A 23,259-nucleotide genomic window follows, 5' to 3' on the forward strand; every position below is an offset into this window, starting at 1 on the left:
TAAAGACTGCCATATTCGGGGATCCATCCCATAATCAGCCTCCAAACGCTGACACCATTGCATACATTAGCAAGATTTTATTGAAAGGACCCAGATATAGCTGTCTCTTGTGAGACTATGCTGGGGCCTAGCAAACATAGAAGTGGATGCTCACAGTCAGCTATTGGATGGATCACAGGGCCCCCAGTGTAGGAGCTAGAGAAAGTACCCAAGGAGCTAAAGGGGTCGGCAACCCTATAGGTGGAACAACAATATGAACTAACCAGTACCCCCGGAGGTGGTGTCTCTAGCAAAATATGTATCAAAAGATGGCCTAGTCGGCCATCACTGGAAAGAGAGGCCTATTGGACTTGCAAACTTTATATGCCCCAGTACAGGGGCACGCCAGGGCCAAAAAGTGGGAATGGGTGGGTAGGGGAGTGGTGGGGGGGGAGGGTATGGGGGACTTTTGGGATAGCATTGGAAATGTAAATGAAGAAAATACCTAATTTCTTTTTTTAAAAAAGGCAAAAAAAAAAAAAAAAAAAAAGAAAAAAGAAAAAAGAAAAAGAAACTCAATTAACCTATTAGAGAAGTCACAGCTAAATCTCCCAAATGAGTAACTTAAATCCTGGAAGTTCATTGTTTCTCCATCCTAGACAACTGAAAATCCAAGCCTGGGTATGTGTAGTGAGCATGTCGGTTTCTTAGAACACCCAGCTATGTTATGTGAATATGTTTTTGTTTTAAACCTAGGTGTGGGATATAGTGCTGCTTCAGACTGTCCACATCCACTATGATTGTCTCATGGTGTAAGAGGACATGATTTCTGCCAAGTCCGGAGAGCTTATGTTTGACACTCTGGGGACTCGAGAAAATTTAAATGGGGAGTCTGGGGAGAGCCTGTGGTGGTGGCTGCTGCCTCCAGGGCTGCCCCTGCTGCTGTCTAATCCTGTTGTTGCAGTTTGTCAAGTGGTCATGAGCCAAGCAATTGAGAAGAAGAAATTGGATATCCTGAGGATGGAGATTGGACCGTCCCCAAGGAACCAGATGTCCCTAATCAGAAGGAAGTACTCTAAAGAGGTCTATATCCCTTGCCCCTCTAACTTTCTTTCTCTTCTGCCTAGTATTGGGGGAATTGGGAGAGATTAGGATGGAATAAAGGTTGGAAGGGTAATACATCCCAATAGAGAAGCTAAAAAGACAAACCTACAGCTCCTTCTGAGCACATGCCCAGGCTTCTCCTCCCGCTCTGTAGAATGGCCGCCGCCTTTGGTATTCTTGTAGAATCTGGATGGCTGCTCTCATCCATACATGGAATTTTACCCGAGTGCACAATTTTCCAGATTTCCCTTCCATTAAAAATATACATCTCATTTATTTTTTTGAGAACTATCTACATGTATTTTGACCAAATCTACCCTACTCTGTCCACTCCAGTTCCAGCCTGAGCTGCCACATGTCCCTTTCAGCTTCATGTACCTATTAAAGAAAACAAGTCCAGTGGGTGCAACAGGTAGGTGCATGGTTATAAGACCAAATATTGAAACAAAACCAGCATCTCAGGGGTCACACCCCTGAAGAAAACTGAAGTTTGTTCCTTCAACAGCCATCAGCCACAAATAGCTGTTCAGCTAAATGAGAAATTCATGAGCCTCTCCCCTATCCATGTTGGAATTTTGACTGATTAGATTTTGAGGTACACGGACCCACAACCTCTGTGAGCTCATGTGTGCAACCGGCTTGCCTTGACTATGAAAACAGTTTCACAGCAGTCTTCCACAACCTCTGGCTCTTACAACCTTTAGCATCTCCCACGATTTGGGGGGCCATTATGGCCTTTAAAATAATTGGCTAGTGCTGGGAGCCAAACCATAAACTTAACTTCCATTTTTCTCCTGATTGGCGGATGTTAGTCAGGGACAGGCTTGTAACTTGGGGGTGCAGTTTCATTGGGGAATAACCTGGAGACTGGTGCTAGACGTGGGTCTTGTTGGGGGCAGTAACTGGTGCTTGGTGCCAGTTTGTTAGGACACTCGAGTTCAACCTTCAATCAGATTCTCTAAAATGGAGTCTGAACCCAAAAGATATGTTCTCTCAAGATTTCATAAAATCTACAGTCTATATCACATCGTATTTGCATTGTTCCTAAAGACACACCTTTGCAAAGGAACAAGAACCAAATAGTGCACATCATCTTTCCTCTTAACTTGATATGAAAATGAGAGTCGCCTTCCACTCCACTCCAGCCCAGGGCTTCCTGGCCAGTGGAGTTGCCTGACACCCGCAAGGGCCCACACAGGATTCCCCACGGGATCCTAAGACCTCTAGTGAGTGGAACACAACTTCTGCCAGGAGTCCGGTTCGAACACCAGATATCTGGGTACCTTCCCTGCAAGAAGAGAGCTTTCCTGCAGAGAATACTCTACCCACTGAAACCAAGGAGAGTGCTACCCTCCCAGGTCTGCTTATAGAGGCTAACAGAGTCACCTGAAGTACAAGCTCTTAACAGAGACAACTATAACAGCTAGCTTCAGAGATTACCAGATGGCGAAAGGCAAACGTAAGAATCCTACTAACAGAAATCAAGACCACTCACCATCATCAGAACACAGCACTCCCACCCCACCTAGTCCTGGGCACCCCAACACAACCGAAAATTTAGACCCAGATTTAAAAGCATTTTTCATGATGATGATAGAGGACATCAAGAAGGACTTTCATAAGTCACTTAAAGAATTACAGGAGAGCACTGCTAAAGAGTTACAGGCCCTTAAAGAAAAGCAGGAAAACACAGGCAAACAGGTAGAAGTCCTTAAAGAAAAACAGGAAAACACATCCAAACAGGTAATGGAAATGAACAAAACCATACTAGAACTAAAAAGGGAAGTAGACACAGTAAAGAAAACCCAAAGCGAGGCAACGCTGGAGATAGAAACCCTAGGAAAGAGATCTGGAACCATAAATGCGAGCATCAGCAACAGAATACAAGAAATGGAAGAGAGAATCTCAGGTGCAGAAGATTCCATAGAGAACATCGACACAACAGTCAAAGAAAATACAAAATTCAAAAGGATCCTAACTCAAAACATCCAGGAAATCCAGGACACAATGAGAAGACCAAACCTACGCATAATAGGAGTGGATGAGAATGAAGATTTTCAACTCAAAGGACCAGCAAACATCTTCAACAAAATAATTGAAGAAAACTTCCCAAACATAAAGAAAGAGATGCCCATGATCATACAAGAAGCCTACAGAACTCCAAATAGACTGGACCAGAAAAGAAATTCCTCCCGACACATAATAATCAGAACAACAAATGCACTAAATAAAGATAGAATATTAAAAGCAGTAAGGGAGAAAGGTCAAGTAACATATAAAGGAAGGCCTATCAGAATTACACCAGACTTTTCACCAGAGACTATGAAAGCCAGAAGAGCCTGGACAGATGTTATACAGACACTAAGAGAACACAAATGCCAGCCCAGGCTACTATACCCGGCCAAACTCTCAATTACCATAGATGGAGAAACCAAAGTATTCCAAGACAAAACCAAATTCACACAATATCTTTCCACGAATCCAGCCCTTCAAAGGATAATAACAGAAAAGAAGCAATACAAGGATGGAAATCACGCCCTAGAACAAACAAGAAAGTAATCCCTCAACAAACCAAAAAGAAGACAGCCACAAGAACAGAATGCCAACTCTAACAACAAAAATAAAAGGAAGCAACAATTACTTTTCCTTAATATCTCTTAATATCAATGGACTCAATTCCCCAATAAAAAGACATAGACTAACAGACTGGCTACACAAACAAGACCCAACATTCTGCTGCTTACAGGAAACCCATCTCAGGGAAAAAGACAGACACTACCTCAGAGTGAAAGGCTGGAAAACAATTTTCCAGGCAAATGGTCTGAAGAAACAAGCTGGAGTAGCCATTCTAATATCGGATAAAATCGACTTCCAACCCAAAGTTATCAAAAAAGACGAGGGACACTTCATACTCATCAAAGGTAAAATCCTCCAAGAGGAACTCTCAATTCTGAATATCTACGCGCCAAATGCAAGGGCAGCCACATTCATTAAAGACATTTTAGTAAAGCTCAAAGCACACATTGCACCTCACACAATAATAGTGGGAGACTTCAACACACCACTTTCATCAAGGGACAGATCGTGGAAACAGAAACTAAACAGGGACACAGTGAAACTAACAGAAGTTATGAAACAAATGGACCTGACAGATATCTACAGAACATTTTATCCTAAAACAAAAGGATATACCTTCTTCTCAGCACCTCACGGGACCTTCTCCAAAATTGACCATATAATTGGTCACAAAACAGGCCTCAACAGATACAAAAATATTGAAATTGTCCCATGTATCCTATCAGACCACCATGGCCTAAGACTGATCTTCAATAACAACATAAATAATGGAAAGCCAACATTCACGTGGAAACTGAATAACACTCTTCTCAATGATACCTTGGTCAAGGAAGGAATAAAGAAAGAAATTAAAGACTTTTTAGAGTTTAATGAAAATGAAGCCACAACGTACCCAAACCTATGGGACACAATGAAAGCATTTCTAAGAGGGAAACTCATAGCTCTGAGTGCCTCCAAGAAGAAACGGGAGAGAGCACATACTAGCAGCTTGACAACACATCTAAAAGCTCTAGAAAAAAAGGAGCAAATTCACCCAAGAGGAGTAGACGGCAGGAAATAATCAAACTCAGGGGTGAAATCAACCAAGTGGAAACAAGAAGAACTATTCAAAGAATTAACCAAACGAGGAGTTGGTTCTTTGAGAAAATCAACAAGATAGATAAACCCTTAGCTAGACTCGCTAAAGGGCACAGGGACAAAATCCTAATTAACAAAATCAGAAATGAAAAGGGAGACATAACAACAGATCCTGAAGAAATCCAAAACACCATCAGATCCTTCTACAAAAGGCTATACTCAACAAAACTGGAAAACCTGGACGAAATGGACAAATTTCTGGACAGATACCAGGTACCAAAGTTGAGTCAGGATCAAGTTGACCATCTAAACAGTCCCATATCACCTAAAGAAATAGAAGCAGTTATTAATAGTCTCCCAGGCAAAAAAAGCCCAGGACCAGACGGGTTCAGTGCAGAGTTCTATCAGACCTTCAAAGAAGATCTAATCCCAGTTCTGCACAAACTATTTCACAAAATAGAAGTAGAAGGTACTCTACCCAACTCATTTTATGAAGCCACTATTACTCTGATACCTAAACCACAGAAAGATTCAACAAAGATAGAGAACTTCAGACCAATTTCTCTTATGAATATCGATGCAAAAATCCTCAATAAAATTCTTGCTAACCGAATCCAAGAACATATTAAAGCAATCATCCATCCTGACCAAGTAGGTTTTATTCCAGGAATGCAGGGATGGTTTAATATACGAAAATCCATCAATGTAATCCATTATATAAACAAACTCAAAGACAAAAACCACATGATCATCTCATTAGATGCAGAAAAAGCATTTGACAAGATCCAACACCCATTCATGATAAAAGTTTTGGAACGATCAGGAATTCAAGGCCCATACCTAAACATGATAAAAGCAATATACAGCAAACCAGTAGCCAACATCAAAGTAAATGGAGAGAAGCTGGAAGCAATCCCACTAAAATCAGGGACTAGACAAGGCTGCCCACTTTCTCCCTACCTTTTCAACATAGTGCTTGAAGTATTAGCCAGAGCAATTCGACAACAAAAGGAGATCAAGGGGATACAAATTGGAAAAGAGGAAGTCAAAATATCACTTTTTGCAGATGATATGATAGTATATATAAGTGACCCTAAAATTCCACCAGAGAACTCCTAAAACTGATAAACAGCTTCGGTGAAGTAGCTGGATATAAAAAAAACCAAACAAGTCAATGGCCTTTCTCTATACAAAGAATAAACAGGCTGAGAAAGAAATTAGGGAAACAACACCCTTCTCAATAGTCACAAATAATATAAAATATCTTGGCGTAACTCTAACTAAGGAGGTGAAAGATCTGTATGATAAAAACTTCAAATCTCTGAAGAAAGAAATTAAAGAAGATCTCAGAAGATGGAAAGATCTCCCATGCTCATGGATTGGCAGGATCAACATTGTAAAAATGGCTATCTTGCCAAAAGCAATCTACAGATTCAATGCAATCCCCATCAAAATTCCAACTCAATTCTTCAACGAATTAGAAGGAGCAATTTGCAAATTCATCTGGAATAACAAAAAACCTAGGATAGCAAAAAGTCTTCTCAAGGATAAAAGAACCTCTGGTGGAATCACCATGCCTGACCTAAAGCTTTACTACAGAGCAATTGTGATAAAAACTGCATGGTACTGGTATAGAAACAGACAAGTAGACCAATGGAATAGAATTGAAGACCCAGAAATGAACCCATACACCTATGGTCACTTGATCTTCGACAAGGGAGCTAAAACCATCCAGTGGAAGAAAGACAGCATTTTCAACAATTGGTGCTGGCACAACTGGTTGTTATCATGTAGAAGAATGCGAATCGATCCATACTTATCTCCTTGTACTAAGGTCAAATCTAAGTGGATCAAAGTGGATCAAAGTGGATCAAAGAACTTCACATAAAACCAGAGACACTGAAACTTATAGAGGAGAAAGTGGGGAAAAGCCTTGGACAAAAAGCAATGGCATGTGCTGTAAGATCGAGAATTGACAAATGGGACCTAATGAAACTCCAAAGTTTCTGCAAGGCAAAAGACACCGTCAATAAGACAAAAAGACCACCAACAGATTGGGAAAGGATCTTTACCTATCCTAAATCAGATAGGGGACTTAATATCCAACATATATAAAGAACTCAAGACGGTGGACTTCAGAAAATCGAACAACCCCATTAAAAAATGGGGCTCAGAACTGAACAAAGAATTCTCACCTGAGGAATACCGAATGGCAGAGAAGCACCTGAAAAAATGTTCAACATCCTTAATCATCAGGGAAATGCAAATCAAAACAACCCTGAGATTCCACCTCACACCAGCCAGAATGGCTAAGATCAAAAATTCAGGTGACAGCAGATGCTGGCGTGGATGTGGAGAAAGAGGAACACTCCTCCATTGTTGGTGGGATTGCAGGCTTGTACAACCACTCTGGAAATCAGTCTGGCGGTTCCTCAGAAAATTGGACGTAGTACTACCGGAGGATCCAGCAATACCTCTCCTGGGCATTTATCCAGAAGATGCCCCAACTGGTAAGAAGGACACATGCTCCACTATGTTCATAGCAGCCTTATTTATAATAGCCAGAAGCTGGAAAGAACCCAGATGCCCCTCAACAGAGGAATGGATACAGAAAATGTGGTACATCTACACAATGGAGTACTACTCAGCTATTAAAAAGAATGAATTTATGAAATTCCTAGCCAAATGGATGGACCTGGAGGGCATCATCCTGAGTGAGGTAACACATTCACAAAGGAACTCACACAATATGTACTCACTGATAAGTGGATATTAGCCCCAAACCTAGGATTCCCAAGATATAAGGTACAATTTGCTAAACACATGAAACTCAAGAAGAATGAAGACTGAAGTGTGGACACTATGCCCCTCCTTAGAATTGGGAACAAAACACCCATGGAAGGAGTTACAGAGACAAAGTTTGGAGCTGAGATGAAAGGATGGACCATGTAGAGACTGCCATATCTAGGGATCCACCCCATAATCAGCATCCAAACACTGACACCATCGCATACCCTAGCAAGATTTTATTGAAAGGACCCAGATGTGGCTATCTCTTGTGAGACTATGCTGGGGCCTAGCAAACACAGAAGTGGATGCTCACAGTCAGCTAATGGATGGATCTCAGGGCTCCCAATGGAGGAGCTAGAGAAAGAACCCAAGGAGCTAAAGGGATCTGCAACCCTATAGGTGGAACAACATTATGAACTAACCAGTACCCCGGAGCTCTTGACTCTAGCTGCATATGTAACAAAAGATGGCCTAATTGGCCATCACTGGAAAGAGAGGTCCATTGGACACATAAACTTTGTATGCCCCAGTACAGGGGAACGCCAGGGCCAAAAAGGGGGAGTGGGTGGGTAGGGGAGTGGGGGTGGGTGTGTATGGGGGACTTTTGGTATAGCATTGGAAATGTAAATGAGCTAAATACCTAACAAAAAATGGAAAAAAAAAAAGAAAATGAGAGTCCACGTTATACCCTACCATCAAATATGCACACTCTATTAAAGAGTGTCCCAATGCTGTACACACATCAAAAACTGTTAGAAAGGCTAAAGAGATGGCTTAGTGGTTAACAGAACATAGCTTTCTTCTCATCCAGACAACCAGAGCGCAATGCCAGCACCTATGCCAGGTAGCTTATAGCCATTGTCTCCAGCTCTAGGGGACTAGAAACCCATTCTGGTCTCCTTGAGCACTGCACTCATACATACACACACACACACAATTAAAAGTAAATTAGACCTCAAAAATATCTGTCAGATGCATGATTTTTTAAAAAATATATGCCAGCACCTATACATATAGACACAGATAGAACTATCTATATCTATATCTATATCTATATCTATATCTATATCTATATCTATATCTATATCTATATCTATATCTATATCTATATCTATATCTATATCTATCTATATACCACAGAGAGAGTGATTGAGATTATGTAATTACATCATTTTCCCCTTCTCACCATCCAAACCCTCCCATATACCCTTTCTTCTTCAAATTCATGGTCTCTTTTCTCATTAATTATTGTTACATGTACATGCACACACACACATATATGTATATGTGTATACATATGGAGACAATGGCTGTAAGCTACCTGGCATAGGTGCTGGGATTGAGCTCTGGTTGTCTGAATGAGAAGAAAGCTATGTTTTGTTAACCACTAAGCCATATATACATACATACATACATACATACATACACACCCACACACACACACATATGTCTGTACAATGTTTCTTGTATGTATGTTTTCAGAGCTGAGTGTTTGGTACTGGATACCAGTTGGTGTGCTCTTCCCTGGAAGACACTGTTTATATCCCTTATCCCCCTCTTTGCATTCCTTAGTTGCCTGAGTTCTTGTGCAATGCTGAGGCCTGGTGGGTTTTCCTCTGTCCCATCTACTTTGGTTTGGCATGTCTATAGGTGCCCCAGCTGTTCAGTTCCTATTTAGGCAGCCATGTTGGTGAGGAACCCCTTCCTTATGTAAACTGTCTATGGTGCTTATCACGACAATAGAAAAGTAGCTACCACACAGTGCTTCTGTGAGAGGCAGACACGGGAGTCTCCCCAGAAACCCTCTGGCCAGCAAACTTGGTGTAATCAGGTGTCAAACAACAAGACAACCTACCTCAAACAAGGGGGAAATCCAAGGCCCTAGGCCCTAGGTTGTCCTCTGACTTCCACATGTGTGCTGTGTGCTACCTTATTCATACATAGAAACAGCAAGTATACACATACACACACACACACACACACACACACACCATACACAAACAAAAATATTCACTTCCCCACAGTTTTTGAAAACTTATTTTTAAAATAAATTCTGAATTCATTTAGAATTTTAAACACCTCATAGGAAAACAGTCTCATATCTGGAAGTCACATCTTCTTAAAGTCAAGTCAATTTGTTCTAATTAGCTCACAAATAGAAACATCACACTGATGGATTAAAGAAGCCATACAAACGTTTATTATTTGTAATAAAGTTGAAAAGCCTTTTCCACTGCCTTTTGAACACATGTTTGTTTCAAATACTGAATTCTTACTTTTGCTTCTATATACATTAAAAAAAAATGAATGTTTTTTTGTTTGTGTGTCTGTGTTTTTCACATGTATGAAGATGCAGGAGAAGGCCGGAAGGGTGGCGGGCCCCCTGAGGCTGCAGTTACAGGGTGGTGAGAACCTGATGTGCTCTCTGGTAGAACACACGAGTTCTTAATAACATCCCTTAATGACCTTTTAATTTTGTTTTTTAGTTTTTGAGACAGGGTCTCACTATGTAACCCGGGCTGTCCTGGAGTTCACTGTGTAGATCCTATTAGCTCCAAACTCACAAAACTCATCCTGCCTCTGGCTCCTGAGTGCTGGTTTTAAAGCCATGGGCTACCGTGCACAGCTCTGATTTTTTTCATAATTATGACAGAGCCTTTGATATATCAACTTGATCTGCTCATGGTTTGCTAACATTATTTCTGCTGCTAGATTAATGTTGACATTCACATTTACCAACTTTTAGGTTTATTATTTATTTAAGTTGTTGTCTGTCTTCTCTCTCTCTCTCTCTCTCTCTCTCTTTTTCTTTGCATTTTAACCATGTGAATTTTATTTCCATTTTTTATTAGGTATTTAGCTCATTTACATTTCCAATGCTATACCAAAAGTCCCCCATACCCACCCACCCCCACTCCCTTACCCACCCACTCCCCCCTTTTTGGCCCTGGCGTTCCCCTGTACTGGGGCATATAAAGTTTGCGTGTCCAATGGGCCTCTCTTTCCAGTGATGGCCGACTAGGCCATCTTTTGATACATATGCAGCTAGAGTCAAGAGCTCTGGGGTACTGGTTAGTTCATAATGTTGTTCCACCTATAGGGTTGCAGATCCCTTTAGCTCCTTGGGTACTTTCTCTAGCTCCTCCATTGGGAGCCCTGTGATCCATCCATTAGCTGACTTCTCTTAATGGCAAACTGTAAAATAATCCCTTCTTCCCACAAGGTGATTTTTATCAGGATTTTTAAAAGTTAAATTTATTTATTTATTACCTTTATAACCCAATATTAGCCCCTCATCTCCTCCCCTGACCTGATTATTCCTTCTCCTCTTTTGAGAAGGGGAAGCCCCCCTATCTAAGTGTCAATCATCCTGCACATCAAGTTGCTTCGAGACTAGGCACATCCTCTCCCACTGAAGCCAGACTGTCCAAGAGGGACAGGAAACCACAGGCAGGCAGGCAGGCAGGCAACAGGCCCAAGCACAGTCCCTGCTCCAGTTAATGGGGGACCTGCCATGAAGACCAAACTGCTGGTCAGCTACCTACGTGCAGTGGGCCTATGTCCAACCTGTGCTCACTCTTTGGTTGGTGGTTCAGTCTATGGGAGCCCCTAAGACTCTAGGTTAGTTGACTCTGTTGGTCTTCCTGCAGAGTCCCTGTTCTCTTCCAGTCCCTCAATCTTTCTCCCAACCCTTCTGTAAGACTCCCTGAGCTCTAATGTAAGTCTCTGCATCTCTTTCCATTGGCTGCTGGGTGAAGCCTCTCAGAAAAAAGTTATGCTAGATTCCTATCTGAAAACATCCCAGAGTATCATTAATAGTGTCAGGGATTGGTTCTTGCCCCTGGGATGGGTATCAATTTGGAGCAGTCATTGGTTGGCCATTCCCTCAGTCTCTGCTCTATCTTTGTCTCTGCCTATTTTGTAGGTAGGATATATTTTGGGTTGAAGGCTTTGTGGTTGAGTTGTCCTTACCCCTCCACTGGCATTTCTGCCTGACTCCAGGAAGTGGCCATTTTAGGAGAATTTGTTTGTTTGTTTTAAATCACAGCCATAGAAGGAAATTAGAGTCGCTTATTGTAAAATATAATTTTTTAATATAATTTGTAAAATTCTTATAATTAGTATAATTTAGTTATTACTAAAGATATCTAACTAGGATATTTGTGTGGGGGCCTCAAGAAACTTTTCTTTAAGGTATAGAAAATTGTATGGCACACTATGGTTTCTTATTGCTCCACCACTGTTCTCCAGGCAGACTCAGAGGCTATGAAAGCACAGCAGGACAGCAGCTGCAGAGCCCTGGGCTGATCAGGCCCAACGATTCTCGGGGTTCTGTTTTTAAGAACTTAAACACTTATTCAGAGTTTGTCTTTCACCACCCAGGTTACTCGTTTTAGAAAGTGACGTTTAATGTATGATTTTCAGGCAGAGCAAATTATTCTTTGAATCACTTCAGTGAATTTAGACAAGCGTACGCAGTCACGCATCACTCCACAAGCAGGACAAAAACTTCCTGCATCTCCAGGGCTCTTTTCTGCTCTTTGTAGATAATGTTTCCTTGCAAAGGCAGATGGGCTCTCCAACACGACACCGAAGCTCTCCCTGCTTGTAACTGTCATCAAAGGAATGTGGTTTCCCGTCAGTGATCTTCATTAGCATAAGCTCTTTGGGGATTTGCATTAAGACATATTAGCAATCCGTTTGGAGATGCTGCTAAGTGACATCTCTTACAGGACTAGTCAGTTCTCTGTCTCACATTTTTATTTCTTAATTTCAGATGCTATGAACAAAGACACCATGGATTATGTATTGATCTATGAATATTCATTTGTATTTCTCTTAGTTAATTACTAGAGATGAGGTTGTGGTCAGCATAGAAATTGTGTATTTAACTTTTTTTTTAGGACATGTCACCATGTTAAGTGACTGTGACTTTTCATTCCTAAACAATCCGTGAATTTCCGGTTAGTCACCATTCTTGCCTGTCACGTTGGAAAGTTCTAGCCATTCTAATAGGGGTGCAGTACCATATTTTAATTTTTTCTTGTGCATTCTCCCTGTAACTAATGATATTGAGTATCTTTTCTTAGTGCTTATAAGCTATCATTGCTTCTTCATTTAAATATTTGTTTTCATACTACACACTTGTATTTATAGATTTTTAGACAAGAGCTCTCAGTATATCTAGTTGCCCCTTTACTTTATGATGAGGTCGCAATTCAGGGAAGTTGTCCTAAGTCAAAAACACATTTCATACGTCTGACTACAGCTTAGTCTAGCTTTTCTTAGACATACTTTGAACACTGGCATTACCCTGAAGTTGGCTATGCCATCTTATACCAAGTCTGCCGGAATATCTCCTGCTAATTAACATCCTGAACACAGTACTTTGTAGAGTGTTGGTTACTTACCAAACTACCACTCATACAATTTGAACATTCTGGGAATCTAACGTAAGTACAGTGACTTTAATGAAGCAATAGATATGTTTCACATAAATAACATGTGGCAACTGCACTCTGCATTGAAGAAGGATACAGATGCAAGGGTGTTTCACTGAAGAAGGATACAGACACAAGGGTGTTTCACTGAAGAAGGATACAGATGCAAGGGTGTTTCACTGAAGAAGGATACAGACACAAGGGTGTTTCACTGAAGAAGGATACAGACACAAGGGTGTTTCATTGAAGAAGGGTACAGATGCAAGGGTGTTTCACTGAAAAAGGATACAAATGCAAGGTTGTTTCATTGAAGAAGAATACAGATGCAAGGGTGTTTCATTTCTGTCTCTTAGATTTGTTTTCATCATTACATAAGGTTTTTTTTTTCTGCAAAGGAAAGAAAATGGGTCATCACATGTAATAATATTTACCAAGGAAAATATATTTATTCTTAATACTCACTTATGCTGCTTTTAGGAAAAGTTCACTCCAATTAAAAAATAAGTGTTTTTACTTAGTGTCACTTTCTCAAGTGACCTTTCCACATTGGTATTTATAAAAATTTCTCAGAGTACATAAGGAAACACAAGGAGACCTAGGGTGGAAGCTGTCCTGTGCTGAGACCTGTATGCCACAGGAGCTGCGTGTGAGTGGCAGCTCTCAGCAACCCCAACCCCACACAAGTGTATACTGCAGCTGTCTAAAGAAAGGATGAATGAATAGAAAATATCCCTCTGGACTTTTTTCATCTATAATCATAAGGATAACAGTATTTTCCTGTGCTGAACAATGAATAGGCTTTTTATAAAAAAAAATCAAACTGGACACTGTGGTATATTTCTGTACTCCTATCACTTAAGAAGCCAAGGCAGGAAGGCTGATATGAATCTGAGGAGAACATGGGCTATATAATGAGACCTCCTTGAGATGTGTAGCAAGACTTACCTCTCTGCAAACAAATTAACCAGGCACCAAAAATGAAAATATCAACTTCATTCCTACCTAATTGAGGCTTTTTATCCCTCAAATACCATCTATACATTTCCCCTAACAAATAATTTTCTATTTCTTTTCTTTTCTTTTTTTCAAGAAGAAGACAAAAACAAAAAACAAAAACCATTTATTATACATACTGTATTAGAGTTCTCTAGAGGAACAGAGCTGATAGAATGTACACAATTAATAGATATAATGAATCCATGTGTATATGTACTCAGTAGAGTGGCTTACAGGCTGTGGTCCAGCTAGTCCAACAATGGCTGTCAACAACTGCAAAGTCCAAGAATTCAACAATTGTCAAGTTCATGAGGCTGGATGTCTCAGCTGGTCTTCAGTATATACTAGAGTCCCAAAGAAGTTGTCTCTAGTGCCAATGAAGGAATGAATTTGTTAATAATCGTGAGAGCAAGCAGGCAAAGATCAAGAGCTTCCTTCATCCATGTCCTTTATATAGGCTACCACCAGAAGGTGTGGCCCAGATTTAAGGTGGCTCTTCCTGCCTCAAAAGATCCAGATTAAAGGTAGGTAGGTCTTCTCACTTCAAGAAAAATCCCTCACAGGTGTACCCTGCCACTTGGGTTTTAGTTAATTCCAGATGTAGTCAGGGTGACAACCAAGAATAGCCATCACATTTTCTTTTATTAAAAAAAATTAAAACTACATTCATTTACTTAGTGTGTGTGTGTGTGTGCGCACACACACATGCACACACACACGCACACACACATGCACACACACATGCACACACACATGCACACACACATGCACACACACATATACACACACACACAGACACACACATAAATACATCAAAAGACAACTTGCTAGAATCATTTCTCTCCTACAGTTTGGGTCATGAAGATCAAGTACAGGCCACTGAGTTTGGCAGTAAAAGCCTTTATCTGGTTAACCCTTTCACCAGCTCTACGGCGAATTTTTATTATCCTTCGTATGATGATTGGCATGCAGATTAGTTCCCTCCATGCCCACTGTGAATAGAGCTGTGATGAATATTGAGTCCTAAGTGCTTTGATGTCATTGGTAGGGCAAAGTGTTATGCCTCTAGATTTGTGCATCTCTTGACCCTAATCAGGAAAGCTTCTTTTTTATTTTTGCAGTAGATAAGCAAGTGTTCTAGAAACTCTCAACTGGTCAGCATGCAGAGTGAGAGAGGGTGGACTGCCCAGCTCTAATTAGGAAAATCTACATCCTCTGAATCTTCAATGATCATCGGGGAAGATGAGGTGGAGAGACTGTTAACAGACAGAGACAGGAAGGGCTGGAGTGAAACCGTGCCTTCTGGACACGCAGGATGGTTACAGGCATGTACTCACAGCAGCTGTGGCTGATGCACACGTACATGCCAGGCAGCATTATAGCATAGGACAGGTAAGTGCTCAAGACTCTGGCCCCTAAATGAGGCACTGGCAGTTGATGGCTTACAGGAGAGTCAATTTTCTTTAAGGATGTGGTCCCTTGTAGTTCAAGCACTTGCCAGTGGATGACCTCACACCTGTAAGTGTATAGGTAGCACAAACTGGATTCAGTGGGTTATCTTTTAAAAACAGAAGGACTTGAATGGGCATGTGTCTGAGGGTTTCTACTCCTGCACAAAACATCATAACCAAGAAGCAAGTTGGGGAGGAAAGGGTTTATTCAGCTTATACTTCCACATTGCTGTTCATCACCAAAGGAAGTCAGGACCAGAACTCAAGCAGGTCAGGAAGCAGGAGCTGATGCAGAGGCCATGGAGAGATGTTCTTTACTGGCTTGCTTCCCCTGGCTTTCTCAGCTTGCTTTCTTATAGGATCCAGGACTACCAGTCCAGGGATGGCACCACCCACAATGGGCCTTTTCTCCCTTGATCACTAAATGAGAAAATAACTAACAGCTCATGGAGGCATTTCCTCAAGGGAGACTCCTTTATCTGTGATAACTCCAGCTTGTGTCAAGTTGACACACAAAACCAGCCAATACAGCTTGAGTAGGGGTGGTATTGAATCTGGGAGGAGTCAGTGAGTAGAGCAGGGAGTGAAATACATTGATCTGAATACATTGTATTGAATTCTCAAATGATTAATGTAATGTTCTAATAAAAAACAGGCTTCAGCTACAAATGTAACTCCTTGGTAGGTTCCATTCATTTTGGTCAGAAAAGCAATCTTTCAGCATTCCACAGGAGCCACACCTAACTCTGGACACAGTTCTCATCTTAATTTTGAAGTTTTTCAGGCAGAATTACAGGCCAAAAGAGGGGAATCCCCAAGAGAAGGGTTCACATGCTGCTCTGTGATTCCGGTGCCCAGTGACATTTTCTAACTTTCTGACCAAATGAAGGAAGTCAGAATATGTGTTTCTTACATGTATCAATAATCTACTTTGCCCACAGCAAGGCCTATATGGGCAAGAATGGTGTGAGGAATGAGAAAGGGTATATTATTCTGAAACAAAATTAGACATAGAAAATCAGCTCTGATTTCTAAAACCTTTGAAATTACCAAGAAAGAAAAATTTTAGCACAATCACAAATATTCCTATTAGCTTTTTCTCAAAGGAAGACTTGTTTATGTTTTTTTTTTCCTTTAGGTATTAGTATTCCACTTATTTCATTTAAGTTTAAAATGAAACTCAATGTTATTTAAAAATGTGGGAGTATGACATTACGAGAAGAATTTTCTCATTATGTGCTCAGTTCTTTAGTGATGTCATGGTCCTGATGTTTTTCACCCTGATGGCTAAGTGGGTCTTACCTGCCATCAGTTTTAGAGGAAACTGTGGAACACATTGACAATGACTGACATGCTGGTAGACTGTCAATGCTAATTGTATAGCGATATCATCATCCTAGGTATGATACGAAGGGATGGACTTGGAAGTTCAGCAGGCTGCTGTCAGTGTGACATCACCTAGCTTTCTTTTGATCTTGAAGAACATTTATTATTTAAGAAAATTCGGTGATCTAGATGTACCACTTGTGGTTGGCTACCCCATGGTGAATTGTTTCAGAATTCTGATTAGTTGTTCCCTTTCTTCTGTGAAAAGAAGTTCCTGTAATGATGGCTAGGATCTACATTTATTTATGGGTAAGTACTTAGAATGTCATTCAGTGTTAACTAGGTTCAGGATATTGGTGATAGTAGGTTCTTCTCTTGAGTCCCTGTCTTTTTTGAGCCATGGGCTCCTGACTTGATTTGCAGTATCAAGCATAATTTCGTTTCTGTTAAACAGGCCTTAAATCTGATTCCATAGGTTCAGGTACCCCCCCCCCCAACAGAATAAAAGACCACTATTCCATCATTGTGAAATACCTTGCTGGCTCAGTCATTTTTGTGGTTCATAGGTTTTATAGCTGGACAGGGTGAGCAATCATCCTCCCCTTGGCAACTTGGTACATCTACAACACAACTCCTGAACCCCAAAGCTCAGGGACCTTTGTGGCAGAGGAGAAAGAATGATTGCAAGAGCCAGATGACAAGGAAGTCTTCTGTGACACCATGCCTTCTAATTATGTTGGGGGAAGCCACACACACATCTCAACAACATGGCTGCCTATAGAAGACTGGAGCAGGCACAACATCCTTTATGTTATCCTCCTGGCATAAATGGGGGAAATTTCCAGGGTCTCGTCCCTAGATAAAGAGCTACAATCTATTAATGCCATGCAAATAGAGGGAGAATATATTTTCCTCAAAGATGAGCCACCTGATTGGTTCTCCAATACCAAGTGTCCCTAGAAAAATGTATATTCAGACAACACTAAAGGAACCCAGAATTTTATATTTATATATTGTCTTAGTTAGCATTTTATTGCTGTGAACAGACACCATGACCAAGGCAACTCTTATAAGGACAACATTTAATTGGGGCTGGCTTAGAGGATCAGAGGTTCTGTCTATTGTCATCAAGGTGGAACATGGCAGCATGCAGGTAGGCATAGTGCAAGAGGAACTGAGAGTTCTACATCTTCATCTGAAGGCTGCTGGCAGAATACTGGCTTCTAAGCAGCTAGGATGAGGGTCTTAAAGCCCACACCCACAGTGACACACCTACTCCAACAAGGCCACATCTTCTAATAGTGCCACTCCCTGGGCCAAGCATATACAAACCATCACATATATTTACTCTTCTATATGTATATGTTGTATGCATATTCATAAATGAACAATGGTTAAAAGTGAGAAGCCCATGATTTTGGGAGTTTGTAGGGAGCATGAGAGAGGTAGAAGGGAGAAGAGGAAGGAGGAAAATGATATTGTTATATTTTAACTTAATTAAAGCATAAATTAAAAAATGTATATAAATGAAAATCTTTCAAGCAATGGTAGAGAGATTAAAGACTACTGACTAGGATAGGCACAGCATCAGGATTTAGGAAAAATTCTCTGACCAAACAAGAGCAAATGTGAGGCATTGTGAAGGCTCAAAGCTGTCTGGATGGGTTACTGTGAGGAGAAATGGTGTGGATGCTTGAATTCCACGCACCATGAGCCCAAAATGAAACTGTATGTTTTTAAGCAGAGATGAGACAGAAATGATTGATTTTGGAAAGGTTAATAATGCTTTAGTTGGCTCAAGGAAAAGCTGGAGGATGAGATTAGAATCTAGTATGTCAGCTTCAACATGTCCTTCAGCGCAGTTGGGCAAATATATATATATGTGTATGTATATATATACATATATATATATTTCAATAATTTCATGGGAAAATCCCAGTAGCAGCAATTACGCACCCTTCTTCATGACATGATTCTCAGCTCTAACCCTTGACTTCTCACCTTATCTTTTTATATGGAGAATATAATTGTAATTATTACTCATTTTTACTGCTTTTAGTGCAGTGTATTTTTTCCCTTTGTAGACAGAAGGGAAAACTCTTTTTACCATGTTCTTTCTCCTTTTCTCTCTCATTCCCTTTCAGTATCAAAATGTGTCTGGGGGAGTGGTCAGTGAGATGACTTAATAGGTAAAGACATTTGTCACCAAGCCTTCCGATCTGAGTTCAATCCTTAGATTCCCTCCCACATGGAGGAAGGAAAGAACTGATTTCCTCTGTCCTTTATCTACACACCATGCCATGGCTGTGCCCCTCCCTCTCCTCCATACCCACAAAAAATAAACATACAAACTCTTAACATGCATTTTTTTTGCACTGACTTTGTCTCCTGCCACTTTCCTGAGCTGGCGCCTTGGTCCTCACAGATTTGCAGTGCCATCTTTAGGATGTCAGCTTGGATGCTGGTGTCCTTTGCAAATAGCAATGGTGTTCTCTTTTCTGACTCAGATGGCCTTTCTCTGGTTTTCTTGTCTAACAGCCCTAGTTAAGACTGACAATGCTGTATGGAGTAGCAGTGGTGGAAATGGGCCTCTAGATCTTCAATGGGCTCAGCCATTTCTCATCTGCTGGGAGCTCAGTGGCTTCTTCATGCATAGTTTTTTTTTTTTTTTTTTTTATTACATTGAGATATAGACCTCCAAACCCTAATTTCTTGAGAGTTTTCATTACAAAGTCTTGGTGTGGGATTTTATTTTATTTTTAATTTAGTTTTATTTTTTACTTATTCACTTTACATCATACTCACTGCTCCCCTCCTGGTCACTTCCTCCCACCATCCTCCCCCCATCCATCCTCCCCTTCTCTTCTGAGCAGGTGCGGGTCCCTCTGGGTATCCCCCCCCACCCCCCACTGGCACTTCAAGTCTCTGCAAGACGAGGCACTTCCTCTCCCACTGAGGCCAGAGTAGGAGCTCAGCTAGAAGATCATATCCCACATACAGGCAACAGTTTTGGGGCTAGCCCCAGCTCCAGTTGTTCAGGGCCCATATGAAGGCCAAGCTGAACCTCTGCTACTTATGTGAGGGAAGCCTAGGTCCAGCCTGTGTATGTTTTTTGGTTGGTGATTCAGTCTCTGAGAGCCCCAAGGGTCCAGGTTAGTTGACTCTGGTCTTACTGAAATATGAATCTTAATGCTCATTTATTAAGCATAATTTGCACATGCTTTAAATGATAATAAGCTTCTTTTACTTTTCAAATGTGTACTTTGAAGTGTATCAACAAGGCAAAACTTTACACATGTATTTTAATGTGTTCTTTTTAATTTAACTTTTTTTTTCCTTCAGTATGCTTGATCATATTCTTTTTCTTCCCTCAACCCCTACCCGTTTTTTCCCCACCCAACTTCATTTCTCACAACAACAACAACAACAAACAACCAAAAAAAATCAAAACAAACAAAGAAAAAAAGAACCAAAAGAAACAAACAGGACACAAGAAACACAGAGTCTGCTTTGTGTTGCCCAACTACCCCTGGGCATAGGTCCTGCCCTGGAGTGTGGTTGATTTGGACAGCACGTGTTCTCCCTTTCCCAGCAGATATTAACTGCAGATAGGAATCAATGAGACTTTGTGTTCATCATCCCTTCTCACTGCTGGGATTTTGTCTGGTTTGTTCTTGTGCAGGTTTTGTGCATTCTGTCTTAGGCTTAGTTCATATACGTATCAGCTTCATTGTGTTTGGAAGATGCTGTCATTGTACTGCCTACTTTATGGAAGTTTATAGTTGGAAGAGGGGACTTCAACTGAGAAAATACCCCCACTAGGTTGGCCTCTGGGCGAGCCTATGATGCAAACTCTCTTGATTGATGAGTGAGGTTGGTGGGCCCCTGTTGGAACACGGTCCAGGATGAAGTCATCTGAGAATTCTGAGTGCTTGTGAGCATTCTCTAAGAAAACAAGTCTTGTGATCTCAGTTTCTTCAGATTTGTAGCTGGGTTAATGACTATCTTCTTTCTCTGGTAGCACACAGAAAACCTTCTAGTACCACGAGTACTAGTCAGTGTGGGTGAAGGCTCTACTTGGGCACCAGCTTGATTCCTCCGTGTTTAATGAGATATGTAAGTGTTGCCTTCAGCAATGGGGCCCTACTGTCAGTTTGTGGAAAGCAACCAAAAGTTTTGACAGTGACTCAATTAGATGTAAGTCATTCTTGGCACTGGAGGTTTCATTTGATGGAGAAAGATGTTTAGTTGGAGCACGGTCTCCTTCATTTGGTGACTACATCTAAATTTCTTTCATATATGTATTTATTTTAGGAAGATTCTACAATAGGTTTCCATGTGACCTTTCAAATAGCCATTAGTATTACCAAAATGCATTTTTAAGTCCAGCTGAGATATGTTTGTGAATAAAAGTTTATATACAGGCACACACATATTTACTTGTTTAACTTCCTATTTATACTTATGTAATTCATCCACACTAAATGAATGTATAATTAGTATTCATAAGGCTATTATCAAAATAAAGAGTAAGTTCCCATGAACCAATTTAAGAGAAAATACTCATTTCCATTAACATGCTACTATCAGAGATTGTTCCCAGCTCACAAAGATCTGTCAGCGGCTCATCAACCCTCCCTCCAAACCTACAAGTGAATAAGTTAATTTTTAAACAAGTGAGTGAATATGTCACTTTTGGCTGGAGAGTTTTCTCAATTTCTCTCAGACCCTGAGTCACTTTCTACTACCATTTCCTATGTCCCCACATCAGTGTCATACTAAGGAGCCAATTCTCTGCAAAGGAAGGATGAAACCCAGCAGGGCTATTGTGGGATGCAAAGGCAATTTGCTTATTTAACTGTTGCTAAGTGCTGGAGGAAGAGCCACGCCAAAACAGTGTGTGTTTTTGCATAGCAACTGGACAATTAGAACATGGGCCTGCCTTCACAGTTTGAAAAGTGGGGAAGAAAGAAAACAGAATAGCCAGAAAATGGGAAGCTGAAATTGAGTATTGTCCTTAGGACAATAATCAGGATACAATAGCTACTGCAAAACATTACTCATTTAATTGGTTTTCTTTTTAAAAAAGACACTGTTGTGATATAATATTTCTCCCCCCTTCAACATCTTGCTATCTAGTGATATGGAATGTACCAGTAAAAGAGAAATTATAGAAAAAAAGAAATCCTTCCGTGACTAGCTGCTGGTTCCAGTTGCTGGCCTTTAAGCCCAACCTCCTTTCCTTTCTTTCAGTTGTTCTTTAGGGGCCTCTCACTTTGTTTTTTGAGACAAAGTCCCTCATTGGAGATTAGCGCGCATTGATTGGGCTGGAATGCTGGCCAGTGAGCCTCAGGGCCCTGTCTCTGCCATCTCCATCCTGGGCTTTTAAGTGCATACACCTAAACTCAGCTTTCTATGCCGGGGATCGAACTCAGCGTTTCATACTTGCGTGGAAAGTATTTACTGACTGAGCTATGTCTCTGAATTTTAATTTTTTCCATATGCTTTTCCTGAGTCCATTAATTTTTTTTATTAATTTGACATCTAGAGATACTATCTCATGAATCCTTGCAAAAGACAATGGAGAATCACTGGTGGGATGCACACTTATAAACTATGCCATTAGCAAGCATTTATGTCTTTATTTATTATTCCTATATCCTGTTGGATAACCCAAATGTTAATTTCTTCCTTAAGGAATTACAGTAAATTCTTAACAATAAGTCATACGGGCAACACATACCTTTTCTAAGCTCTGTCCACTTAGACGCTCTGAATTGCGGGGTGTGGCTTGAGTTGTGTGACCTCCTCTGAGGTACAGACTCTCACAGCTGTGTCTCCCGAAGAAAACAGGCATGCTCACATTTCTCTCTTCTCCTTTTATTCTAACTTTGCAGAGATACTTTATGTATTATTTGCACCTTTTATCACAACCATTTTTTTATTTTATCTTTACGTTCACTTACAAAAATTAAGCTTAAGTTTAATCTTATCACTTCCTCCTTCCCTTTCTTCTTCCAACCCTGCCCATGTTCCTCTTACCCCCTCTAAAACTTATGGCCTCCTTTTCCTTGATTATTATTGTTGTATACATACATACATGCATACATACATACATACACACATAGACACATGGAACATAAAGACATATAACTACAACCTACTGAGTCTGTTTGCTGTCAATTCTGTATCGGAATCATTTTATTCATATTTTGTTCATACATGGAACAGTGTGCTTCATTATAACATTTCACACACACTGTGCTTAGCTCATAGCCTCTTTTATTCAGTTTAAACAGTGTAAGCATCCATCAAAACTAAATATTGTGGAAATAAAAACTAGTACTTGGAGGAAGAAGGCGACATTCTGAGTCTCCTGGAGGGTGCGGCTTTCTGGAAGGAGTGGTTTCAGGAAGGGTTCTTGGGGTACTACGTGTTAACGACAACAGCCCCACTTCTCTGCTCGTTGGCTTGAGTTTTTGTGGCACCGTCTACTCTGGAACACGCTGTCACCTTTG

Source organism: Mus musculus, chromosome 18 (genome assembly GCF_000001635.26).
Source record: "Mus musculus strain C57BL/6J chromosome 18, GRCm38.p6 C57BL/6J".
NCBI lineage: Eukaryota > Metazoa > Chordata > Mammalia > Rodentia > Muridae > Mus > Mus musculus.